Raw genomic sequence first — 19,539 nt, 5'->3', positions numbered from 1 at the left:
TTTATTCTGGAGGTTAATACTATATAGTGATATCACAAGTCAAGGATTAGGAGTACAAGAAAGTTAAGTAGTATTCCAAATAAACCACATAGAAAATTATCAGAAAACCTGAGAGAATTATGACCTTTTCACTTCATAGGTTTATAAAGTACCTTAATCAAACCTTAAGGTTTCAGAATTACTGATTCCCTGGAGGCATAGACAGCTGAAGGATTGTTTCAGGAATACTCAATTTTGTCATAGATCTGGCATCCATAGAGCTCTGTGCACCGGATTAGGGAACTACATCCATTCATTTTTATGTTGTCTAAGGCTGCTTTTCCACTACAACGGCAGATATGAGTAGCTGTTACAGACTCTAGGGCTTGCAGAACTTAGAATATTTACTATCCGGTCCTTTGCTTGAAATGGTTTGCCCATTCCTAGATCATTTTGACCCCTGATGTTGGTAATTTCTTGCCATTTATGTGTACCTGTGTATATGTGTACACACACACCTCTGTAAGACAATACTATTAAGAGATATTTTACATATGAGTGCTGGCTGAGGGGGAAAAGTCCTGCCAATGGTTGACACCATATAGCATCGATGTAATTGCATTGGCATGAAGGCCTCTTCCTAAATTTCAAAACATGCTCTACCAGACAGTTCATCAAATTAATCTGCCTATCCATTCTTTATGGCACACAACCTCTTTGATAACTGTACAAATACATGTAACCTCCACATTTGGCAGCTTGTGTCAATTTTGTATGACTTGTCAGTTTGGCTTTTGTTCATATTTTTAAAAATATGTCTGCATTTCTTATTAATTGTTTTGAGGTCTACAAAGAAGGGGAGACATTCTTTGGAAAGACTATGGATAAAATACCAAGTTAAAAGCCATGTGGAATGGTGTGATGTCTGCTGGTAGTGCCAAATTACCGCATGGTTGATCCACTAGCCAAAGTCAATACGACTGCTAAAGCAATCCAAATCTTCCTTCATTCCACCCGTAATCAGACATGTAGAGATATGGATACCAGCAGTATGCACTGAACCCTGGTTTCATCTTACTTATTTTGGCTAATCAAAGAAGAAACTCTTGATTGTTGACTTGTTTTTGTTTACAGTCTCTGAGCTCCTCTGACTCCAGTGTGTGGAGGGCCTTCTGAATATGCTATGGGTGCCATTCAATTGTTTGTCTGGAATCAAAATACTCTGGGTCAGAATCTTTCCTTCTTTGTTTTCTGATGACTCAGGCTGCTACTTATTTTGTGCCCCTATCAAGTGTATTGTGTTTTTATATCCACTTCTACCTGCCATAAAGCACTATCAAGGGGCTGTCAGCTAAGCCTTTTGTCTTGGAGATGGTAAGGAGGACACAGACAAACACAGACACCAGTGTTAACTCTTAGATTGTTCGAAGGCACCTCCTCTGGCATGCCTGAGATTCAGGTTTAGAAACTGACTAAAGTTTAGTTTTACAAAGTAAGAGGTTTTAATCTGTCTTTTGGTCATTTCCCAAGATTTATGAGTTTCTTAGATGAAACTTCTTTTCCTCGTATTGTAAAATGATTAATGCTGTAGGACTGCAGCTTTTTAAAAGAGGTAATTATTTTATTTTAATTTTTACTGGAGTATAGTTGACTTACAATGTTGGGTTAGTTTCAGGTGTATTGCAAAGTGAATCAGATATACATACACACATATGTGTATGTGTGTGTATGTATACACACACATACATATATCCATTCTTTTTTAAGATTCATTTCTCAAATAGGTCGTACAGAGTACTGAGAAGAGTTTCTGTGCTGTATAATAAGTCCTTGTTAGTTATCTATTTCATATGTAGTAGTGTGTATATGTAGTAGTGTTCTTGCCTGGAGAATCCCAGGGACGGGGGAACCTGGTGGGCTGCTGTCTATGGGGTCGCACAGAGTCGGACACGACTGAAGCGACTTAGCAATAGCAGCAATGTGTAAATGTCAATCCCAGTCTCCCAATTTATCCCCCTTCCCCACCTTTCCCTACTGGTAATCATAGCTTTTAAAGAACTAAAAGTAAATATTGCAAGAAACTTGAAAGTAAGAATGTTATTCTTATAGAATAACAGAGGCAGTATTTCAAATCTATTTTAGCATTTAGCTCTCATGTTAATATCAACGATATTGCTGTTTGCCCATGCACGATTTGAGGCCCGTGAGCCTCAGTACAAAATGCACATCATTCATCTTATGCATTTGTCTCTATCTGAAAACTCCTGGAGTGCTGAGTGGCACTTCACGCTCACGGCCCTCCCATTCCCATATTATACTTGATACCCTTAATCACATTCAATAATGAAATCTCTTTTAAAAAGTGTTCTTTTATCTCAGAGTTGTGACATCTTTGCTCCACTAAATCTAATCCAAAACTTGTGGGGCCAGATATTTTTCAGGATTCAGAGTATTTTGGAGTATAGAGAGATGTACAGTGAACACTACACCACCACCAGTGGGATCTGGGCCAACTCCCTTTAATAAAGCATATCAGCATTTCTTCCATGAATCATACAAATATTCCCAGTGGGATAGATAAAAGCTATAAATAGGCTCAGATCAATTCAGCTAAGGTTGCACCATTGCTACCAAACCTGTTCAGGTTTTGCTATCAAAGTAGTTTTAAAATTTTTAGATTTGATACATTGCAAATAGGGGATTGTTGATCTACAGGAAGGGTGAGCAAAATTTTTCTATGAAAAGCCAGATGGTTAATAATTTAGGCTTTTCAGGCTATACTGCCTCTGTCTCAACCACCACTCAGCTGTTTGACCCTTAGAAATTACACACCTGGATGTTGCTATGTTCTCATAAAATTATTTACAAAATAGATTAATACCCAGGTTTGGCCTGTGGGTCAGAGTTTGCCAACCTCTGATCTATAGTCTTCCTTGTTTTAAATTCTCTACCCTGAGTGTCAAATCTACCAACTAGTTTGCAATAATTTCTTTGAATGAGCATTTTGGGAATGGGAAAACTTTAAGGAGAAGAGATCTCTGCTACATGTCCCACCCATGTTGTTACCTCCTCTTAATTTCACAACCCCAAAGTGTATATAAAAATAGTACTTAGACCAAGAATAGTACTTAGTGCTGAGATCTGTGTGAACTCTGGAAGTTAACCAGTCACTGACTTTACTGTTTCTGAGATGTTAACATTTGAAAACAAGGAGTAGCTAGAACCTAGAGGTGCCAATGATGGTCCTGTTAGTGATTTTAAGGAAAAAACAAAACCAAAAACATAGTTTATTCAGGCTCAACTTTAACTTCTGCTATTCTGTGACTGAAAATATAGATTGGACATTTGTTCTTTGGATTCTTCTTGCTTAGTTTTGTATTTATTTAATTATAAATGAGAGAAAAGTGAATGGCTGGACTAAAGCAGATGATGTTTACTATGTGCAAGTTGCTCATGGGAATTTTAGTTTTTCTCTGCTCAATATGGAGCCAGACTTTGATGGGTCAGATTTGAAGGGCACCTTTGAATGGGCTTGTTCTTTTAGTGGGTGTTGTTTGTATTTCTGACCAAGGGAGAAAATAGAGAACAGAGTAGTATCCCCTATGGATGCTGAGAAATTCCCAGGATGCTGAGAAATTATGAGTTCTCAGTAAATTATTGATGGATTATGTGAATGAGATTCCGTTTAAGAGACCTGACAATACCTTTAGAAAATTGGAGGAAATGTTCTTAATGAATTTTCAGCCATGAAGACCTGATTTTTAGCCTGACTGCATGAAATGGATAATTGAAATGACCAAAAATGACCCTGACATTTTTGCCAATTATCAGCTAGGCTGAGTAGGGGCCCAGACTAGATATGTCACATGTTTAGGCATCATTTCCTAGCCTGTTGTATCTGCTTTCTTGATAATTCCTCACCTCCTACTGAGGAACTGCCTCCATAATCGGTTTTAGGATTATCTGGCCCAGCTGTATGTGGTTTGAGGGGCACTGACCTTTTTCTCTTTGTAGTTAAAACCTTTCCAGACCTGACCTTAAGTCTTTAGGGTACTGTTCTTCAGAATTTTCTTGTGTACCTTGAAGATATTTTTTCACAGTGCTTCTTACATGGCTTCATATGCTGGTGTTGCTGCTAGATGACGGAATCCTTGAGAGTGGGAATAAGATTACTGAGTGTCTGTCATCTCAGCATCTTCTCTCATACCTGATGTATGAGACACTAGGCTTTGGATTGAATAAACAAATATTCATTAATATGTGAACATATTGTAATGGCTGTTGAAAGTTAATGTAGATCAAGGCAATGAGAAACAATATTGGCATTTCTGTTGGAAACAGTAGTAGAAAAAAGAAGACTAGATTGGATGGACAAACTTTGTTGCTTTAAACAGATTTAACTTGACCAACTGTAAGGGCATCTACAAAAAGAAAAATTGCTGATGGTGATAGTTTCTGCTTAACTTCCCCTGGATTTAACTTGATCATTAACCGATTTGGTTGTCTTGAAAGACAATGAATTACATCATCCATTTCTCTTTAAGGGCTTTTAATTTAGCTAATGAAGAAAGAAATTGAGATTAGAAATTACTTGTTAAGGTATGAAGAGAAGCTTGGTTTAGGATGACCAAGCACAAATAAAGACAGACACCTTTAAATCATGCAACCATTGGTTGAAAGAGTATTGTCTATGAAGATCCTACCGATGTATATTGCGTATATACCATTTCTCTTCTAGTCCGAATGTGCTATAGAAACAATCCCCACCTCCCTTCCATCCCATCTGGAAGTGAGCGCCATGGAGTAAGCAGACAGTGACATCAACCCAGCTGCCAGCATTGTGCAATGAATGAAGCAGTCCCTCAAAAAAACTCTGAATGGGTTGCCAATTTTTATTCTGTTTAAGGCAGGCAGTAATTTCAGTTTTCAATTCCACTAAGTAATAATAGTTATTAATTAGTAAATTAGGCCACTGGGTTCTGGAGGTGAGTTAACAGGATGATTAAAAAGGAGAAAGTGAAAATTCACAGATAATGCTGAGGTTTCATAGAAGCCTGCCACGATTGAGAGTTTATGTTTGTACATCTCTTCAGAATGGATTGCTGCACTTAAGAGCAACTTGCATTGCCTACAGTGCTGTCTGCTCAGTAATTGCAGCAAAGTGAGGTGCTGCACCATACATTGTCATAAAGATGTCAAGAAATGAAAGGAGATGGTCAAGGGCTCAGTTTCTCATACTTACATTTTAAATCTGGGGCATTAAAGCCAGGGAGAATTCCTGAGGTTTTTCCCCCTGCACACCAACAAAGAGCTTCGATGTTTCTTGAGTAAAGGCTCTGACATCATCCCTAGGAGGATTTCTGGACTCCAGGTAGGTCTAATTCATTTTGGAGTCTAATTTTTTGAGCTTCATATTTCAAACATGATAGCCTACATGGAGGTTTGTGGATTGTGTTTAAAAGTACTTTCCATAGTTGTATCTGGATAATAAAATCTCTGAAATATCATTGAAACTCCTTAAGGACTTGAAAGGCTAAAACTAAAGTTTATTTTGCAAGGTCCTAGATGACAAAAATGCAGGTAATGTATCTTAAGGCTATTGGAGTATATTCCTGATACTAAAAGAAATAGTTGAAGGTGGAAATATCGATCAAACTTATCCTTAAGATTGAAATTGTAGCTTTTTGTTGATGTTTAATGTGATTTAAAAAAAATGAATGGAGGCAAGCCAGATCTATGTATAAATATAGATTATACCTATAATGGCAAATGAGTTAGATCATTAAAACAGATCACAGACTCCTCTTTTTAAGAAAAATAGCATATCTATTTTTCTATTAAAATTAGCTATAGCATGTATTTTGTTTAGATAAAATATTGATCCAATTTACTTTTCTTATGTAGAAATAAGCATTACTTGAGACTGTAAGATAAATTTCCCAATCCAATTTTTCTTTCCATCTGAACACACTCTCCCTGCCTTATCAGTATTTTTGTTGCCTCCATAGAAATTCATGTTTCAAGGTTTTTACTCATTATTTTTCTTTTCTTTCTACTTTTCATTTTGTCTTTTCTTAATATTTACTTTTAAAGTCACCATGAAGTACAAGAAAGAGTAGTTTTTAGTCTGATAAACAGTAGGCCAAATCCTTAACTCCACTACTCACTAGTTATTTTTACCTTGAGAAAATTGATCAACCTCTCTGAGTTTCTGTTTCCTCATCTTAATGTGGGGAATTACATTAATATAATACCTACCTTGCATTGTGGTTTCAAGTTTGCCATCATGCAAAAATGCTTGTTCTTGGACTAAAGAAAGGAAAATAACTTTAGAACTTGCTAGTTGGCATATAGACAAAATCTTTTGTACTTGTGTTACACTGGATTAATTAAGACATAATCATTTAAGAGGTAATAGACAGTACAACAGGCTTAGTACCTATAAATACAGATTGACTATTAAACTGTGATAATTGTGCATACTTAATATATGAAAGTTCGTTTCCCACCTTCCTGACCCTGTTGTCATCTCAGACCTCTAGCCTACACTTATCTATCTCTAGTTTCCAAAAAGAGTATAAATGTGGCTCCATTCCACTGTTTTCTTTTTAACTTTAATGTATTAGGAAATCTCATCTGTCACAAGAATGAATGTCAGGCCTATCCACTGGGTTTTGTTATTAGAAACCCTCATTTAATTTTGAGTCTATAATTTAAAAGTGTATACCTCTTAATTTCTATTGGTGGAAGATTAGGCATATTTTTAGAAAAATGTTAAAAACACACTGGAAAGAGAGGAAGAAAGGATTAATAGTGTTAGACACAGAGTTTCAAATAAGATTTGAAATAAGATCAAGTTCATCAATGTTCATTGTAAAACGTCAACCTAATCATCTCCTTAAATAACCTACCAACCAACCAATAAAATAAACAAAACCCAGAATGATCTGTGGGGGCGATCAAGCGATTAGGTCTAATATTTGAAATATCAACACATTTTTCATCAATTGACTAAGAAAGACAAATGTCTCTGTCTGCATCTAAGGATGTAACATGTAAGTTCCTAGGGAGCTCATCCAAGGCTGAAAGGGAAGTTCAGCAAAGAAGCAGACTAGATTGGAAAAGCATTTGAAAGTTAAGATGCTCTCCAGGAACTTCTGCTTCAGTCATTGCTATCATTGAACTTTTCTGCCTTTAAGGGTTTGTAATATCTAAATTCAAATTATTCCATATCTAAGGCTACTCAGTGATTTTTTTTTCAACCAGCAGCACAATGCAGTTTTCTTTTTCCTGTCACCTTAAATCATCACCTATGACACAGCACTGCGCAGGGAGCACAAGCCTGGAGCTCTCATTCAAGGTCACCTCAAACCCTCCATGGTGAGACATTTTGAATGACTTAGAATTATTTTAACTAGATACGTTTGTTACTGTCAGACTCCAATCCACATGGTTCATGGAGGCTCAATTTCTTTTCTATATTAATAGCTTATTGAGCAAACATACTATGCCAGACTACACACACATGTATTTTCTCAATTTTTTTTTTCTTCAGTGAACTCAGTTATCTTGAAAACCCAATGAAAAATGTTTCTATTATCTTTGCCTGTTTGCATTTCAAAAATTGTAAGAATGCATTGATTTTTGAGACAATTATTGGGGCTTATAGAACTTATCCTCCTGCTTGGATATGTCTTTTAGAATTAAAGTGTTCATTAGATGTCCCAAGGGAAGTTTTCATATTCCAGGACAGAAAAGAGATACCATGGGTTATGGAAATGGCTCTGTCAAATGTGATGTAAAATACTGGTGAAAATTGACAATTGCAGTCGAACATTTGAAGGTGTGACCTCTATGAGATTATCTATAAAACATTTGGGAAACATATTAAGCTACATTTTTTCAAAATTTCTTTACATATCATGGCTTATATTTGGTACTTAATTGTACATCCATTAAGCTATTGCACCAAGTAGAATATGTACTCAACCTCTCCCAGGAACAATGGGCAAAACAAAGACATTCTGAGGCATTTAGCTTGTAACTGATAAAATAAGTCTTACATAGAAGAAACAATTAGAAAATTGTTGAACCACACAGTGAGTGACTGATCAGCATTGGGAGAGAGAGATCAGTGTGGGATGTTAAGAGTAGATGATGACTTCCTGGAGGAGAAAAAATTTAAGGGTTGGTATCTAAACAGAGAGAAAAAGGGGGTTGGGTACATTTCACTGTGGGAAAATAGCATGAACAGAAGTCTAGAAATAAAAATGGAGTGTGCAAGCCAGCTTAATTAAGAAGGAAGTGAGAATTGAGAAATGTAAGAATAATTTGTCCATGGGGGTCGCAAAGAGTCAGACATGACTGAGCGGCTGAGCCCGCATGCACACACACAAGAATAATTTGAACGAAGTAAGAAAAAAAAAACAAAACAATTTCTAGAAGGTCTTGTAAATCTGGCAGTGAAATTTGAGACTGATACAATGGATAATAAAAATCTTGTCCAAACTGCTTTTAGGAGTGATGCAGCATATATGACAGTGGTGGTTTTGTAATGTTATTACACTATGATAGCATATGCCAATGGCATTGGGGTTCTCAGGTGTCTGGTTTTGAGTAACTATACAGAAACTCAGAGAAAACATACATAAAAGGATTGTGGAATTCTCGTTATCCTTTGGGAAATTTTGTGGAAAATGGTAATGGTACAAGAAAATAGTAAATAGGTGAATGTTCTGAGGACAAAAAATTAGGAAATGTGCATTATGGAAGCATGTTAGTAAGTATCATATCTATATCTTAGAAGTTTCAGAATTAATTTTTAAATTTGCATCTTATGAAAAATAATTTTTAAGAAAGTTAGTGTTGAAGCCTTCACTGGTTCACTAAAAGTAAGTGATGACAGGTAAGAGATATTTTAATTTTTTATAGCAATTCTGTGCCACTAGGTGTTAACCTTGTGTTGTAGGAAAGGGTCTGATACATGGTAGCAGCTTAATAAAAGAATGTTGTGCCATGGCTTCATTATATAAGTCAGAGGAACAGATATTTTCAAATCTAAATTTTTCAAGGTTTCTGATTATATTCTATGAGGAAAAGACAAAGACAGTTTTACAGTTAGGTTGGTCCACTCCTTGTTGACTAGCCATAGTATTTTTGTGATTATATTAATTACAATTGGGGATGCTACATTCAGTGCCAAGAAACAGGCTGCATTCTTGGTCCTGTCTCCCCAACATTTCTATTAAGCCTTTCCATGTTGCAAAAAAATGGAATGCATATTACATTTGTATGGGTGACACCAGGTTGAAAGGTTGACATATTCAGGATAAAAAAAAAGATTTAAACAGGCTAGAGTAATACCCACCCCCACCCCCCAAATAGTTACATCCACTACTTGAATCAAGGAGTGTGACTGGACTGCAAGAACAAAGAGAAAAGAGAACAGAGAGAATGTTAGTGGAGGCATAAAGAACAGCCCAGGAATTTGCCCCTCAAGACAGGGACTAGACCAAGAGACCTGTCTGGGTTCATACAAAAAAGAGGAAGGCCTCTGGGGAAAAGAGGCCCCAGTTAATTACGTCACAGCTTCTCTCTCTTCCTGGAAGTGAAGGTGGAGAACCCACAGTTGGCCTTTATTAAACTGGCGCTGTGACTTGTTGCCATAATGTCCCTTTTAGTCCCTGTTCATTTATTAAGTGGAGTTACTCTCCACTCAGAGTTGATTACTATATAAATAATTGAAGCTCCCCCAATGTGATGATTAAGAGAAGGCAGCTCTCACAGGGACCCCTTCCCATTAGCCACAGGAAGGCAGAAAACATGCTCTGATTGAATATAAATGTGGACAGTTTGCAGTCACTCTTTTTCTGTCCCTCTCTGGACAAGGATTGGTTTCAGGCCACCCTTCAGCAGGAGAATGTCTGGTCATGATGGTCTAAGGAAACTTGTCTTTCTCTGGTGGGGTAGTGTAGGCTTATCCTCAGACATTAAGTTCCTGACTGATATCCCATACTTACCTTAAGAGGCAGGTAGTTGATTTGAATACTCTTGATTCTCCTGTAGGAGCCCTTCTTGTCATTTTGGGGATTTTCCCCCAAAACATACTTTTCTTCTAATTCCTTTTAGATGTTCTGAGTCATATAGTATTATGACCCATCTATACCTGTCCTTGAGAAACATCTCAGGCCTCTGCTCAGATATTCATTCATTTATACCAAGTCTATCCATCTTCTCTCTCTAACTCTCTCTTTGAGTTTTATGAGGTAGATAGTTATCTAATGAAAGGAAATGAATCAGTGAAATTCACCACTCCCCTTCCCTACACCCACCTATCCCACCATTCTCCGCTTTAGGGGACAAATGATGCACCTCTGTGTGACAGGACTCTTCTTTACACGGCCTTAAAGGGGATGGCCTTGATCCCCTAGCACCTTAATAAACTATGTGGTGGGGTGGAGGGTAGGTGTGGCAGCTTCTAGAACAAGTTTGGCACATGGTGAGTACTCAGCAAATATTTATGAAATAATTGAATACAGATTCTCATTCTATTTCATCTCTGTAACAGTATGAACTGTGACTAATTACTTCACTAGTTTTCCCAAAAATCACTCACACCAAGATATGTATTTTTTTTTTAAATAAAAACAAAGCTGTCTCATAAGAGAGTTAACAGGACTTTTATCCTGCCAGTGTTGAAACAATGATGTAGAAATAATTTTTCTAAAAATATTTGACTATTTTCTGATCAGAACTTGAATTTCAAGAGGTACAAAACACTCTGGAGGAATGGTCTCCTTTCCTTACCCCTAACAGATTGGGTGTTAAGGCTTCCAAGCCAACCCACTGGTCCAATAAGAGAAGTCATTTACAAGGCTCAATTATGTGTCAGTTACCTCACAAGGTGCTTTACATACACTATTGATTTCATCTTTAAAATAATCCAATTAGGTAGCTATTATTTTCATCTTGAGAGATGAGAAAACAGGTTTATAAATATTATGTCCCAAGTCACAAAGCTGGGTAAGCAACAGAGCAGAGGTTACAAACAAGTGGTCTGACATTTTGATCTTTCCAGGAGAACAGTGGATCTGAGCCAGGGTGTCTGGATTCAGTCCTGGCTCCGCCACTTACCATCTGTGAATTTAGTCAGTTCAAATAACCCCAATGCACTTCAATTTCACCATGAGAAAAAATGTGGAAGGTAACGTATTTATTCACAGGGTTATCCTAGGATTCAATTACTTGGTTCATGTAAAATATTTAGACTAATGCTTGGAACATAGTAAGCACTTAATATATCTTAAAGATTATTATTCAAATTTATGTAGAACTAGCACTCAGTATCTTGTAATTTAGCAATTAATAGTTTAATAATTCTTTGTTTTATTCTCTGTGGTGTTTTATCAGGAATTAGATGACTTCATGAAGAAGTCACTTAATAAATTGTAAACTCCTTAAGGACTGAGTCCTTTGTGCACTTTCAAAAACTAGAGGATTACTCAGTGAATATTAGACACACAATTAATACTTCTGAATAGGGATTTAAAAACATGAATGATTCAATCTACCATCCTCCTCAAACAATGCCTTTCTTACATTCAGTTAGAATTTTTAGTTTATCACGTGATTCTCAGAGTTAAAAAGAAGAATTTCCACAATCACAACTACAAAGTAGGTACTTGTATTCCCCACATCACAGATAGGAAAGTTAAGCTTCAGGATGGCCACCAGATTAACAAGCTGAGATTTGCTTTTCTTTCATAGGCTTGCCTGATGGCTCAGCAGCTAAAGAATCCACCAGCAATGCAGGAGACATAGAAGACATGGGTTTCGTCCCTGGGTTGGAAAGATCATATGAAGTAAATTGCAACCCATTCAGGTATTCCTGCCCCCCAAAATTATGGATACAAAGAGTTGGATATAACTGAGCACGTACGAACATAATAAGAAATGCAGAGCTTAGGGATAACTGACATTGTCTTCGTGACTTGACAAAGTTAGATTCATCTTTGCTGTCATTTTCTTGACTTTTCCTTCATGGTCACAATGTCACAGCTCTTCTTCTGTCCAGGATTTAACATTTAAGGCAGTAGAATGGGAAAGTTTATATAAGCCTCATTGTTCATTGTCTATTTATATGAAGGAAGAAAAGTTTCTCTAGGGGCTTCCTAACTTTCTAGAAAATTCTTTTCACATGTCTTGGGCAGCCCCTCATTGCTGGGAAGATGGTGGTAGGGAAACTATGACTTTCTCACCTTTTGAGTGAGCAGTAGCATGGAAAAACTTCCAATAGCTTCTCGTAGTTTCTGCCAATAATCATTTTTAATACTATTACTGCTACCTTTACTATTCCCACTTCTGGTGTTACTACTGAAGATTTTACCCTAATGGATGTTGTAGATTCATTGCTGTCCCTTTTAGTTCATCAAAAAATGAGATGATGTTTTCCAGCACTGAGGAAGGTAAGTTGGTATTTGAAGGTGAAAATAAGCATGCTCCACCCCACTTTGACAGAAGACATGAATAACTGACATCCAGGGCCTTGAAAACACTTCCCTCCTAAGTCTGTATTCAGTCAGGAGCCAAGTGAGTCATAGCTTCTATGGTTATGAACTACTGGTAATGTGATCATTGGAATCAGCCCCAGTTTGAAATAAGCAGCTCAGATGAAGCTTGTGAGAATTTCTAAAAGATTTAGCTCGATTTAAATGGACCTTGAAGAGGACTTAAGAGGGAGAAGTCTCCTCAGGTGGTGCTAGTGGTGAAGAACCTGCCTGCCAGTGCAGGAGACATAGGAGACCCTTGGCTCAGGAAGACCCCCTGGAGGAGGGTTTGGCAACCCACTCCAGTGATCTTGACTGGAGAATCCTGTGGACAGAGGAGCCTGGCAGGCTACAGTTGATAGGGTTGCAAGGAGATGGGCGTGACTGAAGGGACTGAGCACATGTGCAGGTAGGCCTTGAACAGTGCTTGAGGGGAAAGATGGAATCAATATGAACAGATGTGAGGCATTACCAAGTCACAGGTCTTTCACTCTGAAGTGACTCCTGGGAAAGTTAGCAGAGCCTCTGGGGCCATTCTCATGAAATATAAATGCATTCCCAACTTCAACCCTGGAGGCAGGACCCTACAAGTACAGAGGATGGAAATGAATTAAAATCTTTGTGTTTCACAAATAAAACAAACCTTACATAGATGAATTGGGTCTAACTACACTAGCATTTATTCAAAGGATGGACTTGAGATCACTTCTCTCATCCATCAGCCATTTTCCCTCATAAAGCCTTCTTGTCCCTCTCATGTTTTCAGAAAGATGATGACATGGATGTGGTATGTTTGGGGAAGTAAAGAATCCAGGACACAGGAAAACTCTGGAGGTTGAGGCAGAGAGGGTCCAATGGAATTCAATCGACTCTGGTTTCTATCCGGAGAAGGCAAAGGCAGCCCACTCCAGTACTTTTGGCTGGAAAAATCCCAAGGACAGAGGAGCCTGGAAGGCTTCAGTCCATGGGGTCGCTAAGAGTCGGACACCACTGAACGACTTCACTTTCACTTTTCACTTTCAAGCACTGGAGAAGGAAATGGCAACCCACTCCAGTGTTCTTGCCTGAAGAATCCTGGGGACAGAAGAGCCTGGGGCTGCCATCTATGGGGTCTCACAGAGTCAGACATGACTGAAGTGACTTAGCATCAACAGCAGCAGTTGGTTCCTATCCAAGATGGCACAAGCAGGCAGCTCAAATGACTTTGAATCTAATGTCCCCTAGGAATTCTGCAGCAACTCTAGCATTTGTGTCCCAACTCTTACAATTTGGGGTATTAGATGTTAAGCTGCATATAAAAAATTGGCAAGTAAAGGTAACTTATCTATTTATTGACTATTTGGGAATGGGAAGAAAGGAAGGAAACACACACAATGACCCTATTATTTGGAAAGTTAGACAGCCACTGGTGGGTGTGCTTGCTTCACAGCCTAGTGCTAGCACATCTAGCTGAGCTGGATTCACTAGATTTCACTTACTTCTGAAAGTATTTGCAAATGTTTGGCACTTCGGGAAATGACTTTTGGCCAATTACATTTTTTCTTTAACATAAAATGAGAGAAAGAGAAGGAGGTAGAAGAGGAAGAAGGAAGGAAAGAAAGAAAGGTTTTTAAATCAGAGGTAGGTGAAAGGGAACATAATTTGATCTGCCGCTTCATAGATACTTAACTCATTACAATGGGTTAGTGAGCTTCTGTGGACATGCCTTTTTCCAAGAGAGCAGGCCCCCTGTGACAGGATGATGGTTCAGGATATTGGTCCCAAAGCTAAGATTCACAAAGTTTGGCTGAAGGCATAAACCGCTTCTCTTCTGCTCATCATCCAGCAGTTACACCACATGCAGTCGGCCATTTTGCTGCCTCCAAACACCTTGCACAGCCATCTTATAAATGCTGCTGCTTTGTTGAAACACCTGCAGAGTTTCTTGGCTTATGAACACCATTGGATCACACAACAGGAGTAAGGAGGTTCATCTGCTGCTTGGCAAAACAGGTGAGGATGAACTGAGCACTGGATTGCCCCTTCCCTGAGTGTGGCAGTCCTCTGGGTGAGCACGCCTCCCTGTCCTGGACATAAGGAAGTGAGAACCAGCAGCTTGAAGCATGAAGTCTATCACACAGCTAAAGAGTCTGTCACTGGTAGACTAGTTACTAGTTTTACTAGTCTTCCCCTTAATCTTGTTGACACTACCTCTAGACATTGTTCTTCTTCCTCCTTGATTTTCTTCCTCAGAATACTTACTATTCATCCCAGAACAATTTAATTCTAAGCCAAAAGTAGCTCTGTGAATTTGGCAGAGGTAAAGGGAAGAAAGGGCTTCCCCGGTGGCTCAGCTGGTAAAGAATCCACCTGCCAGTGTAGGAGACTTACCCAGGTTCAGTCCCTGGGTCCAGAAGATCCCCTGGAGGAGGAAATGTCAACCCACTCCAGTATTCTTGCCTGGAAAATTCCATGGACAGAAGAGCCTGGTGGGCAACAATCCATGAGGTGGCAAAGAGTTGGACATGACCGAGCATAGCACGCGTGCACACACACACACACACAAAGGTAATAAAACATAAAGTTGGAAATAAACATGGTGCTTGTGTCCTAAAGAGACATTGCCAGGAGCAGTGGTTATTAAGCTTTTTGACCTCAGGATTCTTTTACATTCTTAAAAATTTCTGGAACTTCCCTGGTAGTCCAGCTGATAAAACTCCATACTCCCAATGCAGGGGATTTGGGTTGGCTCCCTGGTTAGGGAACTAGATTCCACATGCTTCAACTAAAGATCCCATGAACTGCAATCCCAGGACCTGGTACAGCCAAACAGATGAATATATTAATTGAACAACAAAAAATAAATAAATTAAAAGGCAAATTCTTAAGAGGAGAAGCCTTTAAAAACAATCAGTGAGGACTTCACAGAACTTTTATTTGTTGCTTAACACACGCATGCTTAGTTTAGTCATGTCTGACTCTGCAACCCCATGGACTGCAGGCCTCCAGATTCCTCTGTCCATGGGATTCTTCAGGCAAGAATACTGGAGTTGGTTGCGAGTTGGTTGCCATTCCCTTCTCTAGGGTATCTTCCCAACCCAGGGATCAAACCCAGGTCTCCTGCACTGCAGGTGGATTTTTTATTGTCTGAGCCACCAGAGAAACACTGATTTACATATATATTCATATATATGTATATGTAGGCATGTATACATCTGTATACACATAGCTTTATCTATGTCTCTTTCTCAATATTTATCAGTAAGTAGAATGGGAAAATTTAAGCATGTATTATTGCAAAATAAGACCACAAAATATTAAAAACCCTTGTGTTTTCAGATGATGAGAGAGATATTTCCAAAGAAAGTTATTTTTTGGACTTCAAAATAATGATTTCTTGGATTATATTAAGGCTCACCAATGCTATAGCTAGGCTAAACAAAGATGGTTAGTAAGAGCACAGACATGTGAGAAAAAAAAACTGAGTTAATCTCTGAAAACTCACATTTTTAAAATAGATTTTATTTTTTAGATCAGTTTTAGATTCACAGCAAAATTAAAAAGAAGGAAAAGAGATTTCCTATACACCCCTGGTTTTTACATGTTCATAGTCTCTCTCATTATAAATGTCTCCCATCTGAGTGATACATTTGTTATAATTAATAAATTTAAATTGACATGTGTAAGTTATAGTTAATCAGCATAATAGATGTAAAAATGTTTGTCATAATTAATATAAACAGCATTAAGATATATGGATTGGCTAGAAACACTCTACGGTATGTTTGCCCTTTCATGAACAGGGTATAGAGTATAACTTAGCCTAGAGGATCTAGGGCCTTCAACCATTGTAATGGGGTGCTACCGCATCCATACAATCGTCTCTGACTGGAGGAATTTTGTTGTCTCCCTTCAGCTAGACTCTGCCTGCAGTGTGAGAGACCCAGGTTCAATCCCTGGGTTGGGAAGATCCCCTGGAGAAGGGAAAGGCTACCCATTCCAGTATTCTGACCTGGAGGATTCGGGGTCACTAAGAGCTGGACACGACTGAGTGACTTTCACTTTCACTTTCCAGCTAGAAATATAACTGGATCCTGCCAAGCAACCGATGCCTCACCTGCACCTAGTGATCCTGGCCAGCAACAATATAAAGGGGACCATAGTCCTTCAGTTTATAACACACATTGAATGATTGAATTCCTGTGCCTACTTGCTGATATTAATAAATGTTCAACTGGTTTGTGACTGGCTTTCACTGTAACACACCATCTGTATCATACCACCCTGGAGGATGAAGAAAGCATCGGTTTTCTAGGGCTGTCGAAACAAAATACCACAGACTGGGTGGCTTAAATAACAGAAATCTATTTCCCCACAGGTTTGGAGGCTAGAAGTCCAAGATGAAGGTGTTGGCAGAGATGTTTTCTCCTGAGGCCTCTCTGCTTGGCTTGAAGGTGGATGCTGTCTTGCTGGGTCCTCACATGGTCTTTACTCTTTGTATGCATGCTCCTGCTTTCCAGAGAGGAGCTGCCCAGGTGCCCTTTCAAGGAAGGACTTGCCTCCTACTGCAGAGAGTACAGTGAGGAGACTGCCTCCAGCTCTGAGCTCCTTAAGCACTGGCTCAACTGATAAGACCAACTTTCTAGATGTCCTGCCTGTCTGGTGGCAGCTCACATCAGTGGCTGAATGAGGTGGGCAAGCCAAGACTTGGCCATTTTGGTCCAGCATGGATACACTGATGGACTTCCCATGTGGCTCAGTGATAAAGAATCTGCCTACAGTGCATGAGACACAAGAGATGTGGGTTGGATCCCTGGATTGGGAAGATGCCCTGGAGGAGGAAACGACAACCTCCTCCAGTTTTCTTGCCTGGGAAATCCCAGGGACAGAGGAGCCTGGTGGGCTACAGTCATGGGGTTGCAAAGAGTTGGATTTGACTGACTGACTGAGCACACACGCACAGGGACACCAATAGACAAGTTTCTCTTCAGAGATTCTTCCCGGGGGGCCAGGGATTTGTTGGATGTGAAGACCAGTTAGACTTCTTTCTCTGCCCAGTTCTGCTTCCACCCCATTCTTTGATCCCTAGCAAACATCTTACACTCTACCTTTCTTTGTTCAAGGTCTGCTTGTGGAGACCATCACCTGTGGCACGCTCTCTATTTGATCATCTTATTTATCTTTCCCACATTTGCTGAAGCAGTGGAGTGAGAATCTCTGGTTTTATTCTTCTTGTTTAGCTGTGATCATATCTCGCTCTTTGTGACCCCATGGACTGTAACCTGCCAGGCTCCTCTGTCCATGGGATTCTCCAGGTAAGAATACTGAAGTGGATTGCCACGCCCTCCTCCAGGGAATCTTAATGACCTAGGGATGGAGCCTGTGTCTCCTGCAGCTCTTGCATTGCAGGCAGATTCTTTACCATTGAGTCACCAGGGAAGCTCAGCCATCAAATTGATATCTAGTTTGCACAATTTTTTTTAATGTACATGACTTTCATATGTAATGTTCTTTTTCATATTTCTTCCATCAACAAACACAGAGGAGTGAGGTACATTTCCTGTTGGCAGAAAGCCAGTGTTCTTTGATAGGCCAGTGACACCAGACTCAAGGACACTGAGGACGTTGTATGGATTATGAAGGATTTTACCCAAGACATGAAAGGGCACGATCTAAGCTAGAGTCTACCTCCTGTTTCTGAATCATGGTCAAAGAAGAACAAAATTCTGAGACAATTGTAAGGGAAGATAGGAAGTAAGTTGAGGGGAATGTGGCAGATCATTTTTTTCCTCCACTTTCCCAGGAGAAAAGGAGAAATGAAATTCAAGCAACAGGAGACTTGTTTATGATGACAAAGTAGCCTCTGAAGAAAAGTGCCAGTATATTTATTTAAGCAAAAGAAACATTTTCTTTCCATGGATATTTATTCCTATGTTGTTCACCTACTGCAAGACTCCCGTCTTTTTCAAGGCATTGCCACCATTCAGTGTTACTACATGTATGAATCTCCCATGCATGTGGGCTGAATCCATTTTGAGGTCAGGGCAATCTGACATATATGAGGAAGTAACATGCGTTTTACATGAGGCTTAAATTCCTATGAAGGAATGAATGGCTTTGTCCTTGATCTGCTCACTGAACTCTTTTTAATATTAATGTGCTACTTAAAAATGCATCATTTGCCTCCAAAGCGGCTCTGTGGGCGGCATTAGAGCCCATGGGCAGGCTACGGGGCCTAGAGTGAAGCTGCTGATTGCTATTTATCACACCCGACTGCTGACTCCCAAGGATGAAAACTTTAAACACAACTTGGCAGGGAAGAGAGGTTTCCATCTATTCCCTGGCGTTGAAACTCTTAAGATTAGCGTGACCTAAGCCACCTCATTCTTGGAAAGATTCTAATATAATAACACTTTTTTTAAAGGTCGAAACTTCAGATTCCTTTCATTAGCTGCATTGCATGTGTCTCCAAGTAGAATACAACTTTGTGGTTTCTTTTCAAACCATCATAACTGTGTTTTGTAGCAGGCTCAAAAGACTCTTTTTGTTTCTACAGAGGCAACATACTGAAAGACACGATTCCAGCCAAATTTACAGACTACTTCTATTCCCACCATCCGTCCTTGCTGCTGGAAAATATAGGATTAGGCGAGAGCCAGACAGATGCTGTAACTACTGTTGGAAAGAAATATAGATTTTAGGTGGGAAGCTGTAGACACCAAGATAGAGCCACAAAAATGTGAGCTCAGTGGCTGAGCTTTAACTCAGCAGAAATATTTGTTCTATTTAGTGTTTGTTATTCTCATATGGTAAATCGTAGAGAAAACAGTGCTAGTGAAAGTGAAACCAGAGGTTTGTTATGAAAATGAGCATTTTAAGACTGATGATGTGTTATGAGTCCCATATAATTGCCTGATGGGGGCAGAGCTAATCTGTTGCAGCATCAGGCTGAGGCTAGATGCTGGGTTCAACACAATTGGATCTGTTATTTTCCCCCGAATATTCTCATAGTTATGTTTGGAATGTTTCCATCTTA

Source organism: Muntiacus reevesi, chromosome 3 (assembly GCF_963930625.1).
Source record: "Muntiacus reevesi chromosome 3, mMunRee1.1, whole genome shotgun sequence".
In the NCBI taxonomy this organism is placed as follows: Eukaryota; Metazoa; Chordata; class Mammalia; order Artiodactyla; family Cervidae; genus Muntiacus; species Muntiacus reevesi.
The sequence above is the reverse complement of the archived record's forward strand: the minus strand, read 5'-3'. Positions refer to the sequence as shown.